At 38.5% G+C, this 14,528-nt stretch overlaps 1 protein-coding gene and 1 non-coding gene across 2 annotated transcripts in view; one reads left to right on the top strand and one right to left on the bottom strand.

The window, feature by feature from the left end:
- htatip2 (HIV-1 Tat interactive protein 2) overlaps positions 1–14,528 on the bottom strand; it is a 279,723-nt gene that overhangs the window by 172,664 nt on the left and 92,531 nt on the right. The gene's annotated exons all lie outside the window — the stretch shown is intronic.
- trnas-uga (transfer RNA serine (anticodon UGA)) lies at positions 4,449–4,530 on the top strand. Its single transcript has one exon. It is a non-coding gene; the product is annotated as a tRNA-Ser (tRNA).

Raw genomic sequence — 14,528 nt, 5'->3', positions numbered from 1 at the left:
TCTTTTAAATATACTGTATATTAAAATTTTCTTGTCTTATTTTTCTGCTCTGTAGCACTTTGAGATTGATAAAATATAAAGCAATACAAATAAAATGTATTATTATCCTTATTAAAAAGATGTTCCTCAGTCAAATCTAAAAGTCAAAAGTGGAAACAAGTGTGTTAGTATTCCAAAACCAAGAAGAAAAAAATCATCCAACAGGAGACAAGCATTAGAAAACATGCATCAAAGAAGAAGGGAAATGAGGTTTCCATTGAAGCAATGCCCCAACAGTTTTAAACACGACAATGGTCTGTATGTGCAGAGGCACTGATCAACTTCCTCCGAAAGAAGAGACAACAAATGGATTCTCATGTCTCCCTCCATCCAGGCCTGATAACGTGTCGGCAGATCTCATGAATAAGATAATAAATTCCCTACTATGGGGCTCAGGGGATTATCCCAATGGATATCTGAATAAAAATGTGGCCCTGCACAGTGAAAGTTCAGTCACATAGACCAGAAGATGTTGATTATAACGATAATTAATTATTTAACCCGACAGAGTAATCTAGAAAACATAAGGGAGAGACTGCCTGTGTTCACGAGTAAATTAATATTGGATAGCAACATGCTCTCCCTTCTTAAAATGGCAGAATGCCTGCTGTACTTTCTAAAATTTCATCTTGTACACAATATGACATGGATGAAATTGCTTTCCATCTTACAACACTGTGGCTTGTATTTTAGAATAATATACACGGATTTCAGATGCTCTTTTGTGCCTGAAGATGAGAGCCCCAGTGAAGTTGGAGCATCTCCATCCCAAGTAGCTCTCCCACAGCTTATTCAGTTACTATCAAGCTGGGTCTGAAATGCCACTGGTGGACTGAACACAGCTAAACACAGTGCTAGGAGGCTACAACCCACTCCATAACGACTGGAACAGCAATAAAACACATAGAGAGCTAATGTAGTAGAGGCAGCTTCTCTCCACAGTCCAAAAACATGCATTTTATGTCAATCAGTAATTCTAAATTAAATGGAAGTGTGAGTGTGAGTGTGCATGGTTGTTTGTCTCTGTGTTGGCGAGCTGTCCGGTGTGTACACCACCTCTCGCCCAGTGGCAGCTGGGATAAAGTTTAGCCCCATCGAGACCCTGAAAAGGACAAAGCGGACATGGAAAATAGATGAATGAATGAATTAATTAATTAATTAATTAATTAATGAAGGCGACATTAAGAGAGGAACTTATTTTCAAAACTGGCGTAGGTTGTGTGGGACTCCATCAGAGGAAGGACTGGCATTTATAGCCACTTTTTAATACACTTTATATCAGTAGTGTTTTCCATGTAAAGCTGTACGTGTTTCCATTTCACCTCAGTCACAACACAGCCACACTCAGCTTTCCTCCTGACTGCGAGCAACATAGTGAGGCAAAGACTCCTGCAACTTTGTGTCTCCATTTTTTTTTTTTTCTTTTAAAGTAGCTAAACTCAACTGCAGTGTTGCATAGGACTGCGTCCCTTTCAAGAGGGTCATAGGAAAGGCTCAAGCCCGGCTAAGGCTGTGAACTGCTCATGTATGCCATTCATTTTAATTACAAATAGCCAAAATCAGAGAGACTCAGTTCTCTCCAGAGAAAAACTCAAATTTGAAGGATTTATTGTGACTACAAATCAATTTGAAAAGCAGCAGCAAGTGTAACTGTCACTGAAAACAAGGGACTTCATGGTGAGTTGAAGGGATACAACATAAAATCTGAAATGTAGACCTTCCACATTTAGAAATTGTTACTTTAATGTAGGGTTGTCCAAACAAATCTAAAAAACAAGTCAAAAATAAAGTAAAAAAAACAGCATCTAGTTCAGGGATGTCCAAAGTCGGTCCTCGAGGGCTGCTGTCCTGCAGGTGTTAGATGTTGCCATTTGTCATTAGAATGACCGCCATTGCAACAACGATCAACAAAGATTATCCTTTATGGTTCAGCTTAAACAGCTTTCAGCTGTAAAATAACTGTACTCGAGGTCCACTGATAATCAGCTAGCACGTCCGTACTTTATCATCACTTAGAGTACATCATTCATGCTGTGACAAAAGTTTCCTCTGACCAGGCCTCGCTGGAAAAGAGAGACAATTTACCGCTACGGTGATGCAGCAGCCACAGATGTCCATTAATCTGGCCTTTTCGTTTGTCCTACAGAAAGTCGCTGTCATTGGATCACAGCCTCAGTCATTTGTTACTGTGGCGTTTGTTGTGGGAATCCATGAAGCGTGACGGACCATCTGCACCAAGCATAAGTCAAAGAGCCCATAATACAGCAGACAGATGTTGTCCTCTGTCTGACCATACGCCTCTCTGTGCTGATACAGACAAATATTTGGCTCCATTTGCACATTCATTCTGTGATGGCAAAACATTATTTTCCCAGACAAGGTTACAAGTTACTGCGTAATTAGCACATTTCACACAGTACACCCCTGAATCCATAATGCTGATTTCTACAATTCCTTTTCAGAGAAACAGTGATCAAATTAGGACTTTCAGACAGAAACAGATTGGCTCGGATTTGTACTGAACATCCTCTATTCTTGATAAACCACATGTGAACAGTTCAAAGCACAATTTCGCCAGCTTATCTTAAAAAGAAGAGTATATAGAGTAATTTTCCAACTGTTTTAATAACTGCTTTTAGTGGGAAAAAAACAACTATCAATATAATCTTGTCGCCTGGTATATCTGACAACAAAAACAAGCATAAACAGTGCAGTTAGACTGGGCAGCGATGCAGCAGGATGTGATGTGCTCTGTGTCTTTAACCGACTTGAATTAATTAAAAATAAAATATTACATGGCTGTAAGAGGCTAGAACACTCCCAGCATTATGGAGCTGAGAACCACCCACATCCATCCTCGGGCCTTCACCTTTCACACTCAAACATTAATGTATTAAAAAAAAGGCTTGATCTGGATTGAATACATAGAAAACAAACAAATAATAATGGTGTCTGTGTCACATTTACATGATAAAAGACTTTCTATCTGTCTATCTATCTATCTATCTATCTATCTATTTATCTGTGTGTTAAATATCTAAAACAACAGCTCATTTAAAGAAACCATGGGTCAGCGATACAACCGGAATTTAATGCGATCCAATGGAAATAGTCAACAAACCTGTGGGTAAAATGCATTTGTTATTCAAAAAAGCACTTTACCCACAGGGTTGAAGACCATTTCCATTATTTCTAATTAAATTACCGTCATTTACTTTGATTTGTGACGTCTTAAACGTCCTTTCAAAAAGGTGTAAATGTTAAGACATCAAAACATGCTTTGTTCAAATTCAAGTTTGGACTTTAGCGTTTACATTTCAAGATGGTTTGCTTCATTGGTCGTGGTCGTTGTCTTGTTTGTTGCATGTTCATCTTGTCATTTGTCAGTAGTTCAAGCATTTATATCAAGTCTAGTTTTCACGTTTTTGAACCCTTTGCATGTTTTATGACCAGAGATTTTGTACCTTTGCCTTGTCTATTCTTGCCTGCCCATGTACCAGACTTTGAATTGATTAAACCGATACTGATTTTGGAAATCTGTTCTGTCTGAGTCGTGCATTTGAATCCTCCTGTTCGGAGCATAATACCTCGTCTTGGTGGATTTATTTTGAACAAGTTTTCTTGACATTTGTTCTGCTCGTCAATCACGTAATTTTCCTGCCGACAGCAGTACAGACACAGAGTATAACCACAGATACATGGTCTGCGTGATAAATCACCTAAAGGTTTTATATCCTCACATTTAGGTTATAATCAGAATAAATGTAAACCTTCCACAGTCCATTGTCTTTATCATTTCACATAACACACTTTATCTCTACAGCAATTTCATGAAATTAATCAATTCAGACACAATTTATACATATTTCTTTAGTTTGTTTACTTCAAAATAACAGTTTGGTTTTGGAAATCATCTTGCATCAATAAAGGGAGTCCCAAAGAAGTATAAGCCTCAACCCTGGCACACTAGCATGGTGTGCAGTGTGCCAGATCCATCTGTGCATTGACTGGCTGTGTGCCATTGGCCAATAAAGCAGCAGTTATCAAACTATTGCTCCCCTTTTGGTCCTGGCATTATAGACATTTACATAGTTTCAGACTTGATATTGAGCACATAATTTTACCAAAACTATTATCCATCTAATAAATTCCAGATTTTACACTAAATGACAGGTCAGTCACACATACTTATAAATGAAACCCAACAAAACGAATCAGTTATTTAAAATACCGGCTCGTCTTGGACACTTAAAGGCCCGGATGAGTAGAATAGAATATAAAATCTCCCTCAACAACACAGCAACATTTCATATCAATAATCTCCTTGTCCTCCCTTCTAACAGAGCCAGAGATAAACCAGAGAGTTTTTGGATGGAAGATGGACTGGAACAATTTTTGGCATGCATATTGTTGTCGTGGCCGAGAGCTTAAGGCGATGGATTTGAAATCCATTGGGGTTTCCCCGTGCAGGTTCAAGTCCTGCCGACAACATTCACTTTCTTGATTAAGGGTAGCTGTTCGTTGGACTGAAAACCTCAACCCACATCTCTTGTGAGCTCCTGGAACAGAATGCGAGGGACGTATATTAGTGAGTCGAGCTGCTCTCTAAGCTGGTGACTTGGGTTTGACTCCCAAGCCATCGCACAGGACTTTGGTTATCTCCTGTGTGCCTCTTCTCTTCTCTGAAAACAAACTTTGGAATAGTACAGCCCTACCCCACCTAGTAAGAGTCAACAAATATGTTTGTGCACTGGCCTGCAGTCATCTAGTAAGTGACATAACAGACAACTTAGCTCCAGTTTTAAATTGTATCTTTAGGCACTTTGTTACTAGAAGCCTGTCGCAAAGACACATGATTTGTTCCAACTTCTTTTGTTGCATCTATGAAAAACAGCAAAGATAACACAGTTGGACAGACAGAAAATTGTATTTTTGCAGAAACAAGGTGATTCCCAAAGAGCTATTAGCTGAAAACTTGTCATATCTCAGCATGGTGTGCAGTGTGTCCTTAAAACATTTGAGGAAACTGGAGGACAAAGAAGAAGTGTCAGGCCTAAAAAACTATCTACAGCAGATGAACAGGATCTGAAAGTGATGTCCTTAAGAAAGAGGAAAAAATCCAGCAAAGACCTGACAGGACCTGAGAGATGCATCTGGACCTTCAGCTGATCCATCTACTGTTGGCCCAAGCCTCATCAGAAATGGTCTCCATGGAAGGGTGGCTGTCAAGAAGCCATTCTTAAGGAAGGGAAACAGGGAGAAAAGGCTGAGCTATGCCAAATGACACAAGAAGTGGACTGAAAATCAGTGGATGAATTACAAGAAAGCGTCTCTGAGAGGGTTCAGGCTTTGTTAAAGAATAAAGGTGCTCACACTAAATATAAAAATTTTTGCCTCATATACAATACTTTCTTTTATGTTTGCACACATTTTTAAGAAACCACTGCACTCATGTCCCATTTTCCTGCCAATATAGAAAGAAATGAGGGGTGGCTCAAGACAGCACCGTATATTGTAGCAATCAGCAGCATCAGGAACAGGCTCAGTCTCTCTGCAGAGATGGGCATGAAATTGACTCATTCATTAATTTTCTTCACCATTACAAATTCAGTTTGAATAGGACATTATGCAATGCTAATTTGAGTAATAGATGAATAAATAATAAATGACAGAACAGGAGAACCATTTAGATAGATTAAAAGATGCCAAACAATTTGCTTTATCAGAAACCTGTGTTAATACCAGATGGAGGCGATGTCTATAGCTGAGAGTGATTTGCTTTCCCTCTTCCTGTACATATTTGATCTGCCACCACTATAGGTTAAGTTATTACTTCTAATATTAAAATAGATCATTTTTAATGTGCTTTTTCAACTCTTGAACTTTCTTGAACTCTTCAGCAGGCTATAAAACAGTCGAGTGATACTGAGTCATTTTCTAACAACATTTTGAGCCAATGTGGATTAATCATCTGTTGTTTCCTTTCAAGTAATCACCGACACGCTGCCAAGGCTTCTCGAGTACTTCCAAAATTGCAAGTTGCAAAGAGGGAGAATGTTCGTGTTTTGCCAAGACTATTTATTCTAAAAGACTTAAGGGATAACATTGTTCTTTTTCTTGGCAAATTTTTATTAAACACTCCTGAATTGGCTGCACAACTAAATCATTCCCTTGAAAGAATTAAGTTTCAGGATACAACCTGTAATTTATCTGACCAGACAAAGTGTTTAACGTTATTTGACCTTTTTTGGGGTAAGGTGTCAGCAATTCTGACCGGTTTACAATATGCTGTACATATACTGTATGTACATACTTCATCCATGGTGAAAATGTCAACAAGATGTGTATTTGATTTTGTCCAAATTGCAGCATGGTTTCGGGTAGAAAAGCACCAATCCACTTTTCTGATCTGTTTAGAATACCTTAATTGTGATGTCTGACGGTACATTTCGAGACCAGATCCCTTCAAGTTCATCCTTTATGTAGTTCTGAAGCAGAGACACTATCATGATACAGCAGCAAGAGGATAGCTATTAACAGGATAATGTAAAAAGTTAACAATATAGTTTGTTTTTTAAAAAATGGTTGAACAATATTGCCAATGTTGTTGGAGGTGATGTTTATGTGTAAACTTGCATGACCTTTAGATTAGATTAAATTCAAATTTTTGTCATTACATATGTACAGGTACAGAGCAACGAAATGCATCTAACCAGAAGTGCAATAAGCAGTGAGTTCATGCAGCATAAATAGTGTGGTACAAAGAAGTATGTACAGGTTGTTTTTACAGCATATGGACAGTATTTGCAAATGAAAATCTATGATCAGGTGAGACCGTATATATACAGGTGAAACAAGTAGTAAACAAGACATCACTGTCAGCCATACCGCTATGAGTTTTGCCTGTATTTATAGCTCTATATTTTCAACAGATGATCATTTCAGAGGCGACAAAAAGATCCTCTCTCACACCCGGCTACAGAGCAGCTGTGTCCTCGTCGTCAGTCTGAGCACACTGACATCTTGTCGGTGACAACATCAGGTTTAATAAGCTGCTCCTAACTTTGGAGCAAACTCCCGACTCTGATCATTATGTTACAGTAATGTAGAGTGCAGAGAAATCTCTTCCACGTCCCTGCAGTGGACTGTCACAGAAAAAAAAACAACAACTGTGGTTTGTTCAGGAAGTTGTGAGATGATTTTAATTATCCCAGTATTCAAAGGTGGGTAATTTAACAGCCTGAAAAGCCATAGAATCCAGCAACAAAACCCACAGTTGGTGTTTTAGTCAATGAGCCTTCCTTTCCTGAAGGCATGCTAATAAAAAAAAGAGAAAGGGTGATATTTGTGCATGAGGCATGCAGCCCGTGCACTTTACACAGCTCTGCAGTAAAACAGGATTTTATAGTTGTATATGTTATAAAGTTAAAAAGAAAAAGGTTTCGGAATGTTTTAAACCGTCTTTTAACATCTTTTGATTTAACTGTAATGATATAAGTCCTGTAGCTAGAAAATACTAATAAACTGGCTACCCATTTACCATGCTGCCTTATCTGACATTTCAGTAGCTGCTTCCCACTAAAGGTATGTCAAAGGGTGTTAAATTTTCTCAAGAAGTTTGCAATCCGTAAGGCTTCCTCACAAATCATTTTGATGTCATTAGCTAGATTCACTACTTCCTATCACCGTGCTGGTTGTCCATAAATGATTAAATAGATAGCAGTCCCCAAAATACATATTTTGGCCAATCAGCCATAGCATATCTTTTCAGCTCCAACCTTTTCCCACTGCTAGTTACTTCTAACTACAAAAAGGCTAACAATCTGAGCTTGTGGCAGTTATCTTTTACTTTGTATATGTAATGGTGTGGACCAAGCCTTTGGATAAGCATGTTGCACACAGGTGGCACACACAGATAAAGGTTACTGTTCCATTGTATTATTCCTTCTGGTAGGCTTATTGAATTGTGGAGTTTATGCTGTGTTGTGCTCCACTTTAAATACTGTGTTTAGCAGAGCATTATCCTTAACAAGACATGTTAGGTACTTTTAAACCTTTCTTTGGATGTTGTTATTGCAGATGTTGTTTCCTTGTCTCACCTGCACGAAGTGTGAGAGGTGTCCCAATGCTTTTATAGAGCAAGAGGCATGATATGTACCAATAGTGTGAAACTACATAGGGGTGTTTCTGCTAATGTTAAAATAATCCTCATTCAGTAGACTTAGAAATGTAGTGAATCTGAGTATTTCACGTCAATTCTACTGGTTCATTTATATTCATGCAAATATTTTATGGTATAAATGTGTTTGTGGGACATGGATGACTGTTGACTGATGTTGGTTTTACTTGTAGGAGGGGCTTCCAGTATAAAGCGAGGTGTGCAGTTTGGACCTGAAAGATCTCAGAGCTAGAGCCCTACAGCCAAGGGCCTGCAGACATTGAACTATGTGACTGGTGAGTTTAAGTTGGTTCATTTTTCCTCCACAGTGCACCTTTGCACAACTGCACATGCCACCTTACCGGTGAACCTGAAAAGGTCAAGCACCAGATGACGTCTTGAGTCCAGCCTCCTCCTTTCAACACTCAGCCAATTCCTACAGTACATACATCTAATATTTGACCTGGACAGGCAGAAATATTCTTCTTAGCCGAAACATTACATGTAGGGCTGCACGTTGTACACGATTTAATCTTTACCCTCTTATTCATTTTGATACTGTACATTGTTAGACTCATCACACTGGATGGAGATCATTTCTAAAACAGTGCTCAACACCTGTCTGGGTAGAGGTCACTTTCATTTTAAAACCATGATTGAGGATGAAGCCCACAACACAAGGGACTATCTTTATCTCCTTGCACAGTTCACAAGACAGCAACAGTGAGAACACGGAGCTGACCTCTTTCATGACATGCCAAGACGGACACATCTGCACCCTCTTGTTAGTGAAGGAGATTTAATATCCTCTTGTCAGGAGAACAGGCGCAGTCTGCTGAAGAGCTGCATTTCACACAGAGCCAGACCTCAGATGTCTTTTCTCCATAGTTGGACCTGCAGCAAACATGATTTTAAGTTGCTCTACTAACAAAATATAGATGATGGAGGTAGGGTTTAGGGTGATTTGAAATGCTGAATACGCCCCCTGCATTCATGGCCATACTATGTCCAATCCAACTCAACACAAATGCATCTTAAATTAGTCGGTCTTTACAGTAGTCTCAGCACAATTCTCCATTTCCTGAAGTATCATGTCGTGTGATCTTCTCAGTAATGTCGATTAAATTGAAAACAAACCTTTTAGTTGAAGCAGAAATCTTAGTACTGCAATAGCGGAGTCCTGTTGTCAAGTGAACCACAGAGGCAACAGAAAGAGCTGACATGTTGTCGTTGCCAAGACTCCACAGTGGCAGGCACAAACACTTGCCATCCAGTATCAAGACTTCAATGCCGTAGTAGAAAATGCAAAAATCCCTGGCTGTCTGCGTAGCAGGCAAATTCCCCCCCTCCTACTGTGCCACTGCTGTCAGACTGGACTAAATATTCAATGCTAGGCTTTGAACAAAATAAATAGAGGAGGTAATTTGCTAAGAGTGAGACAAAAAGTGAATTAAATATACTTGAGATTATAATAAATAACTGAAAGCTGAAATGCAAGTCATATTTGGAATAAGTAACTGATGGATAAAAGCTAGTCTAGTGCCCACCTCTGGTCCTTAAGGGCCGCTGTCCTGCAGGTTTTAGGTGTTTCCCTGCTGCAACACACACACCCGATTCAGATCAATGCAGGCTTAGCAGGCTTGTGCAGAACGTAACAATCTTTTGAAGAGATCCATTTCATCTGAATCAGGTGTGTTTAATCATGTGACACATTTATTATACAATATAATCATCTCATCTCAGATGCTTTTATCAAAAGGATATAACAATGCAGCTAACATCAAAGCTCATCATAAGCTACATGGAAGGAAAACCAATTGTCAGGCTCTGTCAGAGGTGACGGGGGTGACCGTGTGGAAATAGAGTGCAGGCATAGAGGGAAGTACAGAAAGAGAAAGTGCAGTAGAAGAGGTAGGGAAGTCCAGTGCAAGTGCTATTTCAATAAGACATCTGGTTTGTGTGTCTAGTAAAAGGATGTTTTGTGACACTTTAATGCAAGTCACTTTAATGCAAGTCAAAATATTTTCCTACCCATAACCACCTCATATTAAATACATGAACCTAGCCATGTACTGTGTAATCTGTAAAAAAAAAGTTGAGTAAAAGCACAAAGAAACACCAACTGAAGGCAAAATGGACATTTCAAGGTATAATGTCCTTTATATACTTTCAGATACGTATGATTTGGAACAAAATTGTTTATTCGGGTATAGCCGCAGTTTCAGGAGATACTTTTTCCAACCGTACTGTTCACTTAAATGTCTGATGTGTATGATGTAGTGACATCCCAAAATGATGGCGTCTCTAAATAAAATTAATGAAGTCAGAGCTCCTCTAATTCTCCCTTTTAAATGTTTATTCTTACCACTTGAATTTCGCAGATGTTTTTCCATCAACATTAAGGTGCATATACATTTATTCAGGCATGATATGTTATTTGGATTTTCATGACAAAGCTGACAAAAACACATTTTAGCACCATTTCACACTGCATCAGCTACACGTCTTGCACTTATCAAAATTACATCATTTAAGTTTGTTTTATACTGAAGCTCCCTAACAATGTAATCCTGCTGTGATCCTATCCTATACCCACTTTCCCTCATTCTATCTGACAGCCTCACTTAGTAATGACTAATATCACCTCACAAAAGAATGAGAAAGGAGCACCCCTGAGGTGTAGGTTATTCACAAATGCTTTCTTTGATGATAGACTCAAAAAAGTAACTATTTGGCTGGCAGAAAGAGAAGCCTCTTGTCTTTTCAGAGAGCTGCCTCCCTGAAATACAAGATGTCCTTTCAAAGGTCATTGATATTGGTCAGAGTTTTGCTTTCGAACTTAGGTTTTAAAGGGTAAAAAAAAATTAAAACTGGGCACACTTCCTTTTTATCTAAATATCAGGAGAGCCTTTTATCCCTTAGTAGAATTAACCAAGGTTAGGTTGTCATACCTGCAAAGCTACGTATTAGGCAATGTGATGAAGCAGGAGATTATATGTAGGCAAGGGGCTATTGTGGGAATGGCCTTTAAAAATAATGAATGAATTAGTCCTATGATAATGAAGAAAATGGGGTAACTGTTTATTTTCTTTAGCTTTTAACAGGATAGTCACAAACATTATTATGTATATCCTGTATAATAAGCGGGTCGGCTTACTTATTTGAATTTTGTCTTACGTCCAACAGCGATCGTGATCATTATCTGTCTACGAATCCAATGTGGATTCAGATTTAGCATTAGTACACTTTGTAATGGTGCACCATCAGTACAAATATATTACAGGGCAAATGGGAAAGAGTTATACGTTGTGGGTGAAGCCTGGCATTCAAAATGTTGTCTTATTCAACTGTTACTTTGAACTGTTTGCACTGAGAAATTCATGTGAATCATGGAAGTACTCCATCTGGGTGTCAGCTAAAATTGGATTTTTTCTTCATAATTCATTAATCAGTTCACCATATAGATTAAGAACATCGTGTTTGATTCTTCCAAAGCCGTAAACAAAAAGAAACTAATGTTTTGTAACTCGATTTTTATGTGATTACTTCTGCTCCATCATTTCTCTATGAAATAAAGCGGGGCAACAATTTCCTGCTTGTTCCTGCTGTGATCTTTCAGTCCAACCAACCTCTTTTAGAATCATATGTTTAGTGTCTTGTCATTTCTTCTGCATTTCTCAACCATGCCAGTTTAATATGCCTGTTTTTACTAGTATGCAAAGACATTAATTAACCAACTCAAAGCAGGTGCGGCTATGTAAAACGCACAGTATTTGCAGGTGGATACATTTGTGTCCATACTTTGTGAGAGACTTTTTAGAGTTTGACAAGAAGCACAAACAGAATGTCAAATGTTTGAGAGACAGCAGGGAAATATCTTCTCTGACTGACACATGAATGACAGGGAGAAAATTATAGCACTGTGGAGACGGAGATAATCACACTCATGCACTGTGTTTATATGGGCATAGCAGTTATTTCCATCATCTCTACAGTGATTATGTGAAAGTATTAGGTATGTAGGATGTCAAAATGTCTCATTTTATATATTCTCTACTGATTTGTGAGTTCTCTGAATTGAATGAGAATGTTAAAATGTTCAACAATGAATGATGTCACAACCACCATTTTAACATTGTTGGATGAATTACTGACCAATAAAACACTGAAAACCTTCACCTCTCATCCAAAGCAAGTATTTCATATGATGCATCTTGCACTATATATACTGTATACTCATTAATATCAGTAACACCAATAATAGTAACAGTGATAACTTTTCTAGCATCCATTTGTGTCTGTTAATATGCTAAAGCAAACATGACTTTTCCAGTTGTTCATGGGAACTTTAATATCTGTTTGGATGGGACTGTCTTCTAATGAATAAGCAACCCCAGAGTTAGTTTGAAGCATGATCTCATGGTCGAACTTGAAATTATTCTCAAGAGGCCCATTTTGTGGATGAGGTAGGATTATGAGAAAAAAAGCCGAGCTGTTTTTAACGCTTAAACACAACCAGCTTGCTGAAGCTCTGATACATGACTTAAAACAAAAGTAAGCAGCAAATAAAAAGGTGGAGTTTGAAGCCAAAAAAAGGGCAAAAATGGCAAACTCTTGTTTGCCGAGATTCCATCGAAGACTTCCTCAAAGGCAGGTTTCAAAGGCTGGAGATCTGCAGCTGTCCTAACTGAGAACAGAAAATTATAAGTAATAAGAACTGAAGGGAAACAGCTGGCTGGCTGCAAGAACATGACATAAACAACATGGTGCTAATTACAAAAGCAGCGGGGGCATTTTAGCCGAAACCAGGTTTTAGAAAACGTAGTTGGGCTAACAGAAATTACCCAAAGGACAGGATCTCACCAAATGGTTCCAGGACTGCTGCAGCAAAGGATGACATCTTCACATAAAGCGAAAACTATTCTTTTTAAAGGGAAACTTGGATATGCAATTAAACTTAGACTTTATGATATATTGATATGGTTATCACTGTGGACCAGCGTAGCAGTTACTTGTTTTGGTGTTGCGTCATTGCCTTTTTGTGAAGAGTTTCCACAGAAACTGCGTAAAGCAATCGCTCTCAGCTAAAAAAAAATCTAGAAATCTTAATATCTCCTGTTACTGTCCTTTTAATAAATATCAGACAAAGTTAGCAACTGAAACTCAGTAGAAAACAGTTCATGTTGAACCTAAATTCACCCGATGAACACAGCTCTAAATAATTGCTGATTCTGCTCTTTTTCTGCTCAGTGCGCCAGGGTGAGAACAAGTCAGTTGTTTTAACATTGATTTATTTTCCAAACCCAGTTTATGGAGCTTATCAAAGCTGCAGCTGAGAAGCAATGTACGCCCTGGACAGGTTGCCAATCCATCACTGGGCCCAAACAGAGACTAACAAGCGTGCACATTCACCCCAGGAGTCACTTTCGAATCACCAGTTAACTTAACATGAACTTACTTTACCTGTTAAGAAGAAAACAAGCAACTCAGGCATCACTCTGAAGGCTTAATCCTTTAAATTTGCTCTGCCTTTTCATGTTTTTGCTTCTTTGATCTTGATCTGTTCTTACATTACATGATAAGTATGTTTCTCAAATGTAACTCACGTTTGCAGTTTCTCCAGTTTTTTTCTTCTTCTTCACCCTCTGAACAGTGCTGTCCTTCCACATGTCCTTCATTGGTGGCAGAAAGGCTGTTCTGTGAAGGACCGGCTGTAGAGAAAGATATAAAAGGTTGGAAGATTGGAAGATTACAAAAAACAAATTCATTCTGCAAAGCGTTGAGATACTAACGGAAACATATTTTTCATTATTGTAACTATTTTCCCTGAAGATTTGTTTTTGTTAGACACTGCAGATTTAAATAGTGTACCTACTGTAACACCGCTTCTGCTTCATATCAATCACTACAGATATTGATATTTGCTCATATTTCAAACAAACCAACAAACCATGACACACGCTACATGGAGATTTCTCAGAAATGCTTACAAATTCCCCCCATGTCACAAAATAAATGATTGCACCTCAAGCAGGCAAACAAAAGGACGAGAAGGGAGGAAATGTTTGCGGGTCTGTCAAATCCGAGAGTGACGCATATTGAACTGTTTCCAGAGTACCTCTTAATGATGCCCTCGAGTCAAGAAGAAACACTTCACGCTGGGTTAAGGTGTGTTTAGGCAGCACATTCTCAAATATATGTAACTTAATTACTGAGCCTGTTTGGGAGAAGAGAGTCAAATAAATAAATATGATATTGTGTTCCGTCAGTTTTGGGTTGAAAACTAGCCAACAACACTTCACACAGGCAGGAATCAGGCCCACTTTAATCA

The sequence above is a fragment of the Leuresthes tenuis genome, unplaced genomic scaffold (genome assembly GCF_036924035.1).
Source record: "Leuresthes tenuis unplaced genomic scaffold, fLeuTen1.0.hap1 SCAF_2, whole genome shotgun sequence".
Taxonomy (NCBI): domain Eukaryota; kingdom Metazoa; phylum Chordata; class Actinopteri; order Atheriniformes; family Atherinopsidae; genus Leuresthes; species Leuresthes tenuis.
This window is presented reverse-complemented; position numbering and strand designations above follow the sequence as displayed.